General features: G+C 38.0%; 1 pseudogene; it reads left to right on the forward strand.

Moving 5' to 3' along the window:
• The first annotated feature begins 5,098 nt into the window (after nt 1–5,098).
• LOC110312112 (G protein pathway suppressor 2 pseudogene) lies at nt 5,099–6,078 on the forward strand (annotated as a pseudogene).
• Nucleotides 6,079–14,983: the final 8,905 nt, after the last annotated feature.

The raw sequence follows: 14,983 nt of genomic DNA on the forward strand, positions 1-14,983 counted from the left end.
TCATTGTTTCCTCCTATATTTTTGTTGTTAAAGTTGGAATTCTGTTCTTATGTCTGTCTTCTTTTAGGTTTGTTGAAGGATTACTTTCTTGCTTTTTCTAGGGCGTGGTTTCCGTCCTTGTATTGTTTTTTTTTTTTTTCTGTTATTATCCTTTGAAGGGCTGGATTCGTGGAAAAATAATGTGTGAATTTGGTTTTGTAGTGTAATACTTTGGTTTCTCCATCTATGGTAATTGAAAGTTTGGCAGGGTATCATAGCCTGGGCTGGCATTTGTGTTCTCTTAGTGTCTGTATAACATTTGTACAGGATCTTCTGGCTTTCATAGTCTCTGGTGAAAAGTCTGGTGTAATTCTGATAGGCCTGCCTTTATATGTTACTTGACCTTTTTCCCTTACTGCTTTTAATATTCTATCTTTATTTAGTGCATTTGTTGTTCTAATTATTATGTGTTGGGAGGAATTTCTTTTCTGGTCCAGTCTATTTGGAGTTCTGTAGGCTTCTTGTATGTTCATGGGCATCTCTTTCTTTAGGTTTGGGAAATTTTCTTCTATAATTTTGTTGAAGATATTTGCTGGCTCTTTAAGTTGAAAATCTTCATTCTCATCTACTCCTATTATCCATAGGTTTGGTCTTCTCATTGTGTCCTGGATTTCCTGGATGTTTTGACTTAGGATCTTTTTGCATTTTGCATTGTCTTTGATTGTTGTGCTGATGTTTTCTATGGAATTTCTTGCACCTGAGATTCTCTCTTCCATCTCTTGTATTCTGTTGCTGATGCTTGCATCTTTGGTTCCAGATTTCTTTCCTAGGGTTTCTATCTCCAGCATTGCCTCACTTTGGGTTTTTCCCTATTGTGTCTACTTCCCTTTTTAGGTCTAATATGGTTTTGTTCATTTCATCACCTCTTTTGTTTTGTTTTTCTGTTTTTCTTTAAGGACTTGTAACTCTTTAGAAGTGTTCTCCCGTGTTTCTTTAAGTGAGTTATTAAAGTCCTTCTTGGTGTCTTCTACCATCATTGTGATATATGCCTTTAAATCCGGGTCTAGGTTTTCAGGTGTGTTGGGGTGCCCAGGACTGGCTGAGGTGGTAGTGCTGGGTTCTGATGGTGGTGAGTGGTCTTGGTTTCTGTTAGTAAGATTCTTAAGTCTGCCTTTAGCCATCTGGTAATCTCTGGAGTTAGTTGTTATATTTATTTCTGGTTAGAGCTTGTTCCTCTTGTGATTCTCTTATTCTCTACCAGCAGACCTGGAAGACTAGCTCTCTCCTGACTTTCAGTGGCCAGAACACTCTCTGCAGGCAACCTCTCCTGTTTCAGGTAAGGTGCACAGATATCTTGTGTTTGGACTTGCCTCCTGGTAGGAGATGAAGGCCCCAAACAGTGCCTGTCCAGGAAACTGTTAGCTTCTGTAGTTCACACTCTCACCTGTGCAGACTAGTCTTAGGAACCAAAATGGCTCCCTCGGGTGCTCTGGCAAAGACCTCCTGGGCAGGTCAGACACCTCTCCTCTGGCAGGGAAGGTTCCCAGATGTCTGGAGCCAGAGAAGGGGTCTCCCTCAGAAGCTCTGTGGCTCCCGCCTGTCCCAGAAGTTGTTAGCTTCTTTAGTCCACACTCTCACCTGTGCAAACTAGTCTTGGTGGAATCTGGGAACCAAGATGCCTCTCTCTGTTTCTTTCTATGTTCACTCCCTCTTAACTGGTTGCTTGCTCTGTCTCTTGACCTATAGTTGACTTTATGTAATCCTGTTTAGAATAGATAAAAAGCTCTTGTATCAAATGGTGTGCTAGGGCTGAGTCACACCACAACTTGGAACAGGTTTTTCCAGTAAACAACAAAATCTTGGGGTTTACAGAGTGATCAAATGTCTTGCAACATTTTCACCCCTTTTGTCTAAATAGAAAGAGAAGATTTTAACTCTAACATAGTAAAACTCTTTACAATAATGAAGCTATTTCTGGTAAGCTTTCCAAAAGGTCCAGCTTGGTTGCATTTGACAGTTTTAGGATTAAGAATGCTTGAAGTCAAAGTTCTGTAAAATGTTTGTGTCAGTCTCCTATGGACTCAGCAATTTGAATGTCCTGAGCAGTTTTTAGGGTGAAGTTCATCTTTCGGGGGAGTTTGTTAGCTTAGTGGCAATCCTGACTAGGTAGAGCACAGCAGTAAACCCAAAGGTATCCACTGCGCAGAACCTGTGGCAGAAAGAAGGCATGGTGCAGTTTCCCCCAGTGGTACCGTTACCAAAATCCAGGTGGATTGTTCGTTGCTAATATGGTAGAGTACTGTTAGGAATGGTAGAAAACTTAAACATTTTAAATGCCATAGTCCACAAATCTGAGAAAGCTTTGAGGATCACAGGTATATCTGAGGTACACAAACTTTGTTACTAATTACTTGCTTGAGACTCAAACCACAAAACACTACAGGAGGATGAAGTTTATTTTGAAAATTTGTTAGTACTTTGTATGACTAGTATCACGACAGAAGTTAATATATGCATAATAATCTTATAGATTTTAAGATAACATTTATACCTTAAGAAAAATTTTAGAGAGTCAAATGAAAAGTAAAAGATTATGAGATTAGTACCAATAGAAAAGTCCCTTATTTTTTTGTTTTCCTCCGTCCCATACCAGGTGGCTCTTCTGATATGAGAAAGAGATTTTGGTTTTTCTTAACAAGCATGTGTAGGTTTAGAGAAGAAGAGAGCTACACTCCAATGTCAAGGCCAGCTTTAATTTTTAATTGAATGGGGACCACATAAAGACCATTTGCCACTTATGACTGCAGAGGGCAGCATAGACAAGCCTGAAATGGGGAATACCAGTTGGCCAACTGACTCCTGTTCTTAGGACATTTTCTCTTGATAATCTGTCCTTTTCCTTCAAAAATATTTCACTTGTCCAGCGCTCACAGGATTCCTTTGTCAGATGCTTTGATTCTCCTGGAAAGATAAAAGCAAAATCTTGCCCCAACCCAATCTCTGGGGGTTGCGTATTTTGGCAAGTTATGTCTTTCCTAGGGCAAAATGTCTTTTGGCAACAGAAAAAGTCTTAACTTTCAATTGAAAATTTAAAAAAAAATTCCTTTGAAAATTTGAAACTAAATATACCTTAGTGTGTGTGTATAAATATACCTATATTCCTCCTTTCTCCTTATACATTCAAGGCTTAAGTGTATTTATTTGTAGATCACAAAGAACATTCACTTTGAATTCCAGCCTGCCTTTTGCAAGTAGCTTTTAAATTTAAATCACTGTAATTCTTATGTGCCTGCCTCTGCCTCCCAAGTGTTGAAATTAAAGGCATGTGCCTCCCAAATGCTGGGATTAAAGGCCTGAACCACTGCCTGGCTATGGGTTCATGACAATAGTTATTCTCAAAGGGTTATCCTAGTTTAATTTCATTCTCCATTACCCTTATTTTTTAGTGGTAGGGATAAACTTTCAAGTTTTTCAAATGTGTAATCTATATTCTTTCTGATTAGCTCAGAATTTGCTCACTGGCAAATTTTAATATTCTAGTCTTACTTAAACATGATAGCAAATTGTTCACTATTTCATTATCTTCAGATGGTTTGTCGATCTTGCCTGTATGAGCTACATAAAATTTGATGTCTTTGCTAAGTTTTGCTAGGTTTTGCCTTTTCCATTCATGCCTCTATGACCAGATCTGCCAGTTAGTGGTTTTCCATTTTGATAATTTCATAGCTACACCATTGTATATGTAGTATGAATGGAGATAGAGAAGAGAAATATTTTCCTTTTCTTTTCCCCCTAGTTGTCTTATAGTCAATAGTGCTTTGAGGATTTTTGGTACTTTCCTTCTGTATTGGCCATTCCATGCCCCTGGTCTATAGGCTGCTGTTTTCCATGAGTTTTGTTTCCATCAGTGATTTGTGAACTGTCGGTAAACTGTGCATTAGCCAAAGTTCAATATATGCCTCTTTTGTGGGAGAGGTTTATGGATGGGAATTATAATCCACTGAGCTATTTCCTCAGCTGGGGAAGGCACAGACTTTTTGCTACCACAACCTTGTCACAAAGGAATTCAGACAGGTACTAGTTTCATTATACTATCTTTCCTTCTATGACTAAGCCTGCAAACGACACTGCCATTGCATGTATCCAATTCATCCTTATAAGTGGTACCATTATGGCCTACAGTGGTAGTCAGTGACTGAGTATAAGGTTCTCCATGCCTTGTAAAATGTCCAGAATATTTATTCTTCATTTCTGGAAATTATTTCTAATAGAAGCCAACAGGTAAAGGTTGGTAGACTCCTTTTTGTTTTAAGAAGAATCTCCAGTTATCAATTCACCAATACATATGATACCCATAGTTAGGGTATCATCTGGTTCAATTAGATCAGGGTTGCAATGCATGCAAATGAGATTACTGGAAGTCACAAAAGCTCTTTTTGTTCCTGTACCCATTGAAAATTAGGTGCCTTTCTACAAGTCCTCTAGAAAGTTTTTATAATAACTATAAATGGTATGTGATTTCTCTAGTGTGCAAACATACTAATTAGGAGCTGTATCAGAGTTTTTGTCCCTGGGTGGTGGGATCAAAGGCATGTACCACCTCCACTATGCTAGTTGTACCTCTAGAATTTAGAAAAGAACTAATTTATAGAGATTCACCTGCCTCTGCTGGGATTAAAGGCAGGATACCTCCACCCTGTTCAAATATGATATCTTAGTTCCAAATCACTCTAACTCTTAGAGATTAAAAAAAAAAAGTTAGAACAGTAGAAACCCCTCGAATTTACTTAAAACATTTCAAATCTTTTAACTGTGTTTCTAATACAAAACAATAAAAGAGTATCTTTTCTCATTTAAGAGAACTCAAAAGCTGATGTCCAAGATGCTGTGGGTCACATGGTAATTAATCTACAGTCTAACAGTATAACACGGAATTAAGACACACGGTTTAAGAAAACTCGTTTTCAGGATTTATCCTGACCACCGAATATGACATAGGGGTCAAGGTGCGCCGGAGGCCACGGAAAAAGCACTTTCTCTGACAAGGCAGGCCCAGCCTGTGGTCTGGCAGTCAGTGACAGAGTCTGTTTCCCACTGCCCAAGCGCCACCAACAGCATCATGCAAGGACTCCTGAATCGCCCCAAGCTTTCCACCACCATGGCCAGGGCACAGCACAGGCACATCATGATGGAACCGGAGCACAAACGGCAGGAGGAAGAAGAGGTGGACAAGATGTTGGAACAGAAGATGAAAGAAGAGCAGGAGAGAAGAAAGAAAAGGAAATGGAAGAGAAAATGTCACAAGAAGATACCAAGGAACAAATTCTGAAGCTGCAGGAGAAGTTTTCAGCTCTACAGGAGGAGAAAAGCCAGCTTTTCTTGCAGCTCAAGAAAGTTTTGCATGAGGAAGAAAAACGGAGGTGAAAAGAACAGAGTGACTTAACCGCTCTGACGTCAGCTGCATACCAGCAGAGCCTGAAGATTCATACAGGAACTTACTTTCTCAGCATAGAGGGGCATCCTGGAGGACACAATGGCCCAGGTACTCTCATGGCAGCTGACAGAGCCAAGCAGATGTTTGGACCACAAGTGCTTACGACCCGGCACTTGTGGGATCAGCAGCTGCTTTGCAGGAACCCCAGAACATGGACAATTCCAAGGCAGTCCAGTGGGTGCTTATTGGGCTGCTCAGCCCCCACCTCATTATGGGCCAATACAACCAGCCTATAGTCCTAGCCAGCAGCTCAGAGCCCTTCAACATTTCCTGCGGTGCAATACCTGTCTCAGCCACAGCCACAACCCTATGCAGTGCATGGCTACTTTCAGCCCACTCAGCCAGGGTTCCGCCAACCCGGCAGTGCCCTCTCTTTGCAAAAACAGATGGAGCATGCCAACCAGCAGACCAGCTTCACTGACTCATCTTCTCTGTGGCCCATGCACCCACAAGTTCTGCATCTAGCCCCTGGACTCCTGACTTCCCCCCAGCTCCCCATACAGATACAAGCAGCAGGGAAGTCAGGGTTTGCCACCACCAGCCATCCTGGCCCCCGACTCCCTGTCATACAACACAGCCAGAACCCATGATTCTATTACAAGTGACCACCAGAGAACTCCAGCCACCCTCCATCTCTCAGCCTAGGGTCTTATGTGCCCTAAACCAATAAAATGTGCAAAAAGTATCCACAAAAAAGAAAAACAAAAAAGAACAAAAACAAACAAACAAAAAAAACCAAAACAAAACCCATCTTTCATTTCATGCCAGTAAGATGAGTGCACCGTTGCTGAATCATCATTTGGAAACTATTATTATTATTATTATTATTATTAGTAGTAGTAGTAGTAGTAGTAGTAGTAGTAGTAGTAGTAGTAGTAGTATTTACCACTGATCAAGTCAAAGGCATTTGTTAGTTTTTAGAAGTTAGTTTCAACTACATGACCAAGTTGTCACCTCTTGTTATTCAGGAGATCTCTCTGTTCAAATATAATCAGTTTTCACAGTATCCGTAGCTTTTCTTCTTCTCTGAAAACAAAAACAAAACCTCTTCTCCAACATAACACATGTCCTGGTTTCCATTCTAAGGTCAACACATATTTAAACTATACAGACTGATTTTTTTTTCTACTATTCAATGTCTCTCCAGAGCTGTTGTATCCTGCTTATGGTCAACTTGGATTTATGGCACTTTGTCAAAATACTTGTTTTCTCATCTCTCCTGATGTTTTTATTTACTGGAGCTGTTCTTGATTGCATCTAGAGCTGAAGTCAATCTCTGAAAAAAAAAAAAAAAACGGTGAAGGCTTATGTTTGGCCTTGCATAATTTTAGAAAATGACTCAGACCTCTTTTCTGATTTTTCGACCATGTCCCCAGTATTTACAGCTGCTAAATGACATAGCACCAAGGTGTGATTATGCAACTCAAGTTGCCTTTGTAACTTAGCTTATTGATCTTCAGAACCTAGCAACTGAACTTGGAAAATATTAATACCTCTAGTCCTATTTTGCTATTCTATGACTGTAGCTTCCTCTTTTCACCACGTTCACCATGGTAACTGAGGATTAACTTCCAATATTGCTGTTGCCAAATATTTTCAGTTTAGGGGGATAATTCTGCTCTGAGTTGCCCATGTATTCAATATCGGCTTCACCTTGGGTGAATGTGAACCGTATGAAATGGTCGCTTCCTTGGATCTCTTCAAACCTAATATGTCCACAGGATTCAATTTAATTTATTCATAACCTTGGGTGTGATTATCCTCTCTTGGTAAGTCTTGCATAGTAATTGGATAAACTAAGGTTGTTTTTTTCTAACAACTTTGGGCCGCACTTCTTAAGTTTTATCCTTCAGGAACACAATAGGTCCTTGTCTAAACTTCTCTGCAATGGGTTCTGTTTGTCTTTGTCTATGTCATTGTGCCATGAACTGGAGTGCCCTTCCCTTTTACTTCCTGTGTGGCTACCCATCCTCCTGACTTCATGTTACTCTCTATGGTTTTTCTTATCTTCAGTCCCTGTAAATTGGTTGCTTTTACTACCTCTTAACCTATGGTTGATTTTATTTAATCCTGTTTGCAGTAAACAGAACACTCTTAGATTTAAAGTATGTGCTAAGCCACACCACAACTCAAAGCAGGTTTTTCTAGTAAACAACACAATATTGGGCTTCAAGATGTCATTTAAATATCTTGCAACAAAGACTAGTTTTCATAGTACTTGAAAATGCTACAGGAGCTATCCATAGAACAAGGACCTGTGATGCCTGTGGACTACAATAACCATCATAGCAAGATATTCTTAAGGTGTAATAATGACATGCATATTTTTGTGTCTAATTAAACTTGAAGCCCATTTAACAGGAGGAAAAAAAAACAGCCCGGTACTGTAAACCCTGTCATGCGATTACCATTACCAGTGAGAACATGAGATCTTACAGGAAAACCTAATGCTGTTAATTTCTGAAATGAATATAATTTCTATCTGCATTCTAAATACATATCCTTGTATTCATAGATAGGTGTAGTTCTTGCTTCTCATGAATAATCATCCTTTTGCAGCAGTTAGACCATTACAGAAAGTCACAACTGGTCAAAATGTAGAGAACAACTGACCACAGGGTGCCTAGCCCAACTGATCTACAAATAAGTCCTGTAGTCATGATTTGGGGAATATTACAGAGGAGGAGGTAGAAACATTGTAAGAGCTAGAAGACCACAAGTTCTGATATGAAATTGTGTTTTCCAGATCAGACAAAAAAGCTACCCCTATGACACTGCAACATCATGGCTGCCTAAACAAGAAGATCTGATCAAGTACAGCACCAATAGACATGCCAATGTGGGAAGGGTAAATCTCAGGAGGTCTCAACCTTTGATGAAGGCTTCAGGTGGTTAATAAGTGCTGAGAAAAGAAGAAATAGTCTTTTCCAGTGAAGACACCTCTCAGTTGATCATCCAATACCCAGTAGTCATCCCCCTAAAACAAATAAATGTTATATTTCTATCTACCTCTATATTTATATCTATTTCTATGCAACATGTATGTGTGTTAAAAATATATATCACTTATATATAGCATATATATAATACACACATGTTAAATATGTGTATTGTACATAATAGCTATATCATATGTAACAACATACAATATATAAGATATGTAATATAATACATATTATAATATGCTATATAATTAGCAATATATAATATATATAATCAACACTAAACAGATTTAGCAAATTGTGTGTGGATATACATATATATGTAGCAATAATAATGAAAGAAAAAGACCACCAGTTTCAGAGAGAAATTGGTCAAAATGGGTGGGGTTATACGGAGAAGAAAATGGGAAGAAGTAATATAATTTTAAGGAAATATCAATGGGAAAGAAAATACTAAAGATTATCTACATTTGTCCTCTCCCAAAAATGTTAAGAACTTAGAATTTTTCAAATGCCACTCTAAAATGTCTAAGTCTATAGGAGCAACAGTCTTTAGATGAAAGGATACTGAGGATCCTATTTTAAGAGATAGTCGGGTCTGTTTCTTTAGTCTTCAGCTTCTTCATTTGAAAATCAAGTACATTTATTATTAGAGCATATAGTGCTAACAGCTTATGAACTAACCCAGGCCTCAGTGTTTTGTTACACTTTATCACTATGACATTCTAACAATATGTAAAAATCACTCTTGTTTATTGCTTCCAGACAGTTACAGTTTTATAACAATGAGATTCATACAGCCTTCATTACCCAGCCAAAAGAGCGTATCTATCATTCATCTATCTATCTGTAAAATGAATTTGGCTCACCTTTATGAATCAAACACATGTGTACTAATTGTCTGCTGCTTTTCTCATATCCCTTAATCATGTGTGAAGTCCTTTTGGTTCTTATGAAGGTAGAGGTGATGTAACAATGTAACTCGAGTACTGTAATGGCATATACATTTCAAAAGAGAGCCAAGATTGAATTCTAACTTTCAAATTTTGAATCTAATCTGAAGATTTAGATTCTGGAAAAAAATCACTGAAAGGCACTTCTGAAATTATTCAAAAGAAATTAAATTGGCAGAAAAATTCAGCATTAACATTCAGATTCTGTTATGTGACTCTTCCCAATGTCAGAGCAAAAGTGTGTCCCCAGGCTATCTGCACAAGTCCAGAGGAAATATGAGCTGAATCACACTTTCGTCACAAGAAAATTTAATCTCTCAAGATGTTCTACATTAGTGTTTTTGGAAAGAGAAGGAAGGAAAGAAGGAAGGAAGGAGGAGAGGAAGGAGAGAGGAAGGAATAAGGAAGGAGGGGAGGAAGAAGAGAATGGAATATGGGAGGGAGGGGATAAAAGATAGAAAAGAAAGATAATTGGTAGCAAGTATAGTAACATTGTAAGAGCAGCTTAAATACTCCTTCAAAGTAATATTTGAAAAGCCAAGAGTAACTTAGGAAGTGGCTACACATGTAAAGACTTACTCTGTGATCTTTATTGACTAAAAAGGCACGTCTAAGCTATTGTACACAAGTATTTACCTCAGCCTGGGCACTGCCTTATACCTTGCCCTTTACAAACTTGTCTAACAAGCCCTCAAAACATATGTATGATATATTGATTAATCACACAACATAAACATTAAACTAAAATATACAAACTGAAGAGTGCTGTTCCATGACTCAGTGCTCTTTGTAGAATTAGGCAGTACAATTATAAGTACATGCATTTGTTTTTAGTTTTTGAATTTTTCCTTCCTATCTCACCTCTCTTTATATATTTTTACGTTAATATGCAGCAACATTCATTTTTGTCTCATTCTTACCTAAGTGTATGCCAGCTTATTTTTGGAAAACTGGCAAAATGGATCATTTGATGAATATGGAGATTATACATACAAGAAACCAGACTTCACTTAGTGAAACAAAAATTTAAGACATAAGGCAGCATGCATTTTGTGCAGCTATGGTCCTATCTCTGTCCAGGGACAGCAACAGAGCCCAGGAATGACTTCTTTCTGTTTTAGTCGTGAGCTAGTTTTTCCATTGTACATTTATTCCACAACTAATAAAACAGAGCAGATCCACTTTTTTTTAATGTCCTGCCAATGAACATACTGCTAAAAACAAGTATGAAATAATTCTTTTTCACAGAGAACTAGTTTTTGCCATGAAGTTTATCCAAGTTAGGCCAATTAAGCTTACACTGGAAAGCTTCAGTTTGGTATGAAGTAACATAGATGTCTCTGAGAAAACTTCTTGTTATTTCAGAAATCAATACATAGGTCAGGGGTGAAGAGGACCTGAGTTTGTATTCCCAGTACCAATGTAAATGCTCAGTGGGTATAGTGACCTGATAGTAAAGGAAACTGATACAGGGGATCCCAACCATATAGAAAGTTAGACTGCCAAATGGATGAACTCTGAGGTTGACTCAAAGATCCTGTCTTTAAATAAAGGTCAAGAGAGCAATTGAAGAAGACAACTGACATCAACCTCAGACCTCAACATACACGTACATACACATGCAGCAACATATATGACAACAGGAATGCACACACACACACACACACACACACACACACATATACAGGACATCATTAGATACTATATGTAAGTTGACCTCAGATCTCAGTCTGCTTTTAGAAGTCTGTAGATGGTGTGCACTGCAGTCAAACTCTTTAACATTTTATTTTTAGATTTATTTATATTTTTATGCATGTGACTGCTTTATCTGCATGTATGCATATGTGCCATGTATATTTCTATTAGCCATAAGGGTCAGAAGAAGAGTATCAGATCTGCTTGGACTAGAGTTACAGACAGTTATAAGCTGTCATATGGATGCTAGGAATCAAACCTAGGTCATCTGCAAGAATAAAAATAAATGCTACCAACCACTGAATCAATTCTCCAGCCCTTACTCACTCTTAATTTCAGCCTTATATATTTACAATCCCAGATGTGTCTTTATGGTTATAATAATCCAAGAACTAATTCACTCAATTATGTGCTCAAGAAATTCATATTTGGATTCCATCACATATTAATTCTACTATCTTGGATGATTTTCTAAATTGTTTTTTTTTATTTCAATGTCCTTATATATAAAGTAATCTAAAATGCAAGCAATGTCTCCAACTGTCTCAAAATAGCTGCTAGAACTAGGTAAATTAACACATGGAGTGTTTTAAAGTTTTGGCATAAGATACAACCTCAATAAGTATTAAGCTTCTTTAACTGATTGGGCTATGGACCAGGAAGTGAATGTGTGGTGATGAAAAAGGTAGGACTTAGTTCATCATAGAATTAGCTTAAGCCAGTTTTGTGTGGATTACCTGCATTTCTGCATGCCCCCTGAGCAGTTGCACTGACAGGAATAGTTTAGCTTTTTCAGACAACAGTGAGGTCTGGGTAGAGAATAATATTAGAAGATAGTGTCTCCCTTTAGTACAGTGTATGGGTTTGCTTACACACACACACACACACACACACACATGACAGTAGAGTCTTGCTCATGAAGAGTATGTGTGCAGGCTTGCTTGAAGCCCATTTAATGGACTGTGGTTTCCTAAATTTGGGACTCTTGTCCTACAATGCAGCCTGAGCAGATGTTACCCATCATCACATTCCTTTGTAGAGAATGAAACTCAGTCAGCTAGTGCAAATGCTGATATTTTTGGATACTGATGTATCTGTAGATACATAATGCTTTGTTTTTGTCTTGAATAGAGATTAGTTTTCTCTTGCTAGTGCCGGTGATATTTGGGAAGGCCCACTTCTTGGTGTGCTAATCAGATAAATGAAATGTAAAGCATGTCTGTATGAAATGTGTGTGTGTGTGTGTTTCTCTGTGTGTGTCTCTCTGTGTGTGTTTGTGTGTGTGCTTATCTCTCTCTGTGTGTTTGTGTGTGTGCTTGTCTCTCTCTGTGTATGTGGGTGTCTGTGTGCATGTAAACGTACTGATGCTTATAGGAAAAATAGTATGCTTTAGGTGACTCATTGTACAGAAAAAGTAGGGATGGGGATATTATAGTAAATGATTGCATTCATTCTAACTGTTTAAAATGAAAATCAAATGGGAATTGCCTAATCTTACATGTTGTGAAGCTCTGGTAGGAGGTGATAGTAACATTTCCTATCACCTTTGCCCCTGTACATAGTAGAGTGACTAGCACACAGTACCTAATCCAGGAATATACACCTGTCTTAGTCAGGGTTTCTATTCCTGCACAAACATCATGACCAAGAAGCAAGTTGGGGAGGAAAGGGTTTATTCGGCTTACACTTCCATACATCACCAAAGGAAGTCAGGACTGGAACTCAAGCAGGTCAGAAAGCAGGAGCTGTTGCAGAGGCCATGGAGGGATGTTCTTTACTGGTTTGCTTCCCCTGGCTTGCTCAGCCTGCTCTCTTATAGAACCCAAGACTACCAGCCCAGAGATGGTCTCACCCACAAGGGGCCTTTCCGTCTTGCTCACTAATTGAGAAAATGCCTTACAGTTGGATCTCATGGAGGCATTTCCTCAACTGAAAGTCCTTTCTCTGTGATAACTCCATCTGTGTCAAGTTGACACAAAACTAACCAGTACAAAACCCATGTCTACATAGGCTTGAACACATATGAAAGGAAGCTTTTCAATACATGTAACAAATGTATTCTGTTGTTTGACATTTCCTAAAGGAAATTATGTACTTCTACATGAAAAACCCAATCATTGACTGAGCAATTTTTTTAAGGAAAATTGTATTTAATATGAAATTTAAAAGTAAGAATAAGCTCTAAAAAAAGTAAAAACCATAAAATGTCAGTGAATGACTGTTTGATATCCTAGGACACTCATCTCTCATGTCTTTTCTTCCCTTCCAGAGATGGCTCAGATCAGAAATCTGGCTACTTTTATTATATTTCACTCTAGAGAATGAAATGGTAATGTTATATCCACTTTAATTACTGGACTAAAGTTTGATTCCCTTTTTTTTTTCCTTAACATTAACCCTTTCTTTCCCATAGCACTCATGTTTCTACATGGTTTAGTACATGTTTATAAATAGTATTTTAATAGAAAATATTACTTAGTTCTTTGAGAATTATATACAAGGTATCTGGTTCATAATCATCACTTTTCCCCAACAGCCTCTAGGTCCAACCATAATTCCCTACCCATCCATCCTTGTGTCTTTTTGTTTTGTTTTGTAAACCCATTAAGTCCAGTCTGGACTATCCATATGTTCTTGGATGAATGGATTTCCACTGGAGCATGGTTAATGAATCAGCAGCAACCATGCCCTCAATGAAAATTGACTCTTTCCTTCCAAATAGTTATGTATGCATTTCCCTTATTTAAGATATGAATACCTCATTAAACCATGAGTGTAGCCACACCATGTTGTTCCTTTTCTTCTTAGCTTCCTGTCAGTTTTTAGTGGCATGGAATTTGGCACCTCACATTATGTCATCTGAAGAAGCTAATGTGGCCTATTTTCTCATGATTTAAATGTTAGAGAGAGAGTCCAATTCCTCTGGACCTTCATATTATCTAATGAGAATTCCAAGTCACCAGCAAGGAACTTGCCGTATTGGCCCACGATAACCTTTGTTCATTCTCTCTCACCCTGTTACCTTTCCTCCACTTAGGACCTTCTAGGCTTCAGGTAGGCCTTAGCCCAGGGCAAAGTGGCAGCTGGAAGCTGGAGAATAAAAACACCAGATTCCTGGCTTTTAAGCTTTAAAAAAATGTAGAAGGTTACTTGAAAATCAGGTTTTTCTTTGCCTTAAAGAGATAAGAATTCTCTGGGGCTTGAAGATACGGGAGAGAGTTGGAAGGGAAGTAGATTCCTGGTGCTAAAGAAGACTTAGGAAATAGTCTCCTCCTAGGATTCCCTGTGAGGAGTCACTTCCTCACATCTGAGTGGGGCTTTATAAGCTCTTCTAGAAGAAATTTGATAGGATACAACCTTTGCACCTCTTTGCCCTGGCTGCTTTGTAGTAGAAGTCTAGGAAGATCTAGGAGCAAGGAAAACCTATAAGGTCTAGGTTGACCTTAAATCTTTTAAGTTTACCCAAGGAAATTGAATTAACTTGGAGTTGACTGAGTTAGTTAATACTTTATGCCTTCAGGGAGTACAGATTTTATAATAGAGAATAATTAAAGATTACATCAATTTCTTCTTGTTTTGAGGACACAGATAAACAACAATATTCTGACACTAACTGGAAATTATTTATCCATGAATATAAAGACATTAATCTAAATATGTACACTAAATCACCATTTTATTTGAATTCATTTTCAAGTGGCATGACCCAAAGCTTTAGCACAAAAGAGAATGCATAAGATTTGATATTGCATTGTGATCCTAAATGTAAATAAGAGACATTGCAGTCCAATGATTCTCAATTTTTGATGTGCATAAGAATTATCTAGAAAAAAATTCTCAAATGAAAATGAATACTTGCCAAATTTGGTCTGAGATTATCTACTGCTTCCTCTTAACAATGATTTATTTATTTGTACATT

The sequence above is a fragment of the Mus caroli genome, unplaced genomic scaffold, assembly GCF_978045245.1.
Source record: "Mus caroli unplaced genomic scaffold, Mus_caroli_1 scaffold_17, whole genome shotgun sequence".
NCBI lineage: Eukaryota > Metazoa > Chordata > Mammalia > Rodentia > Muridae > Mus > Mus caroli.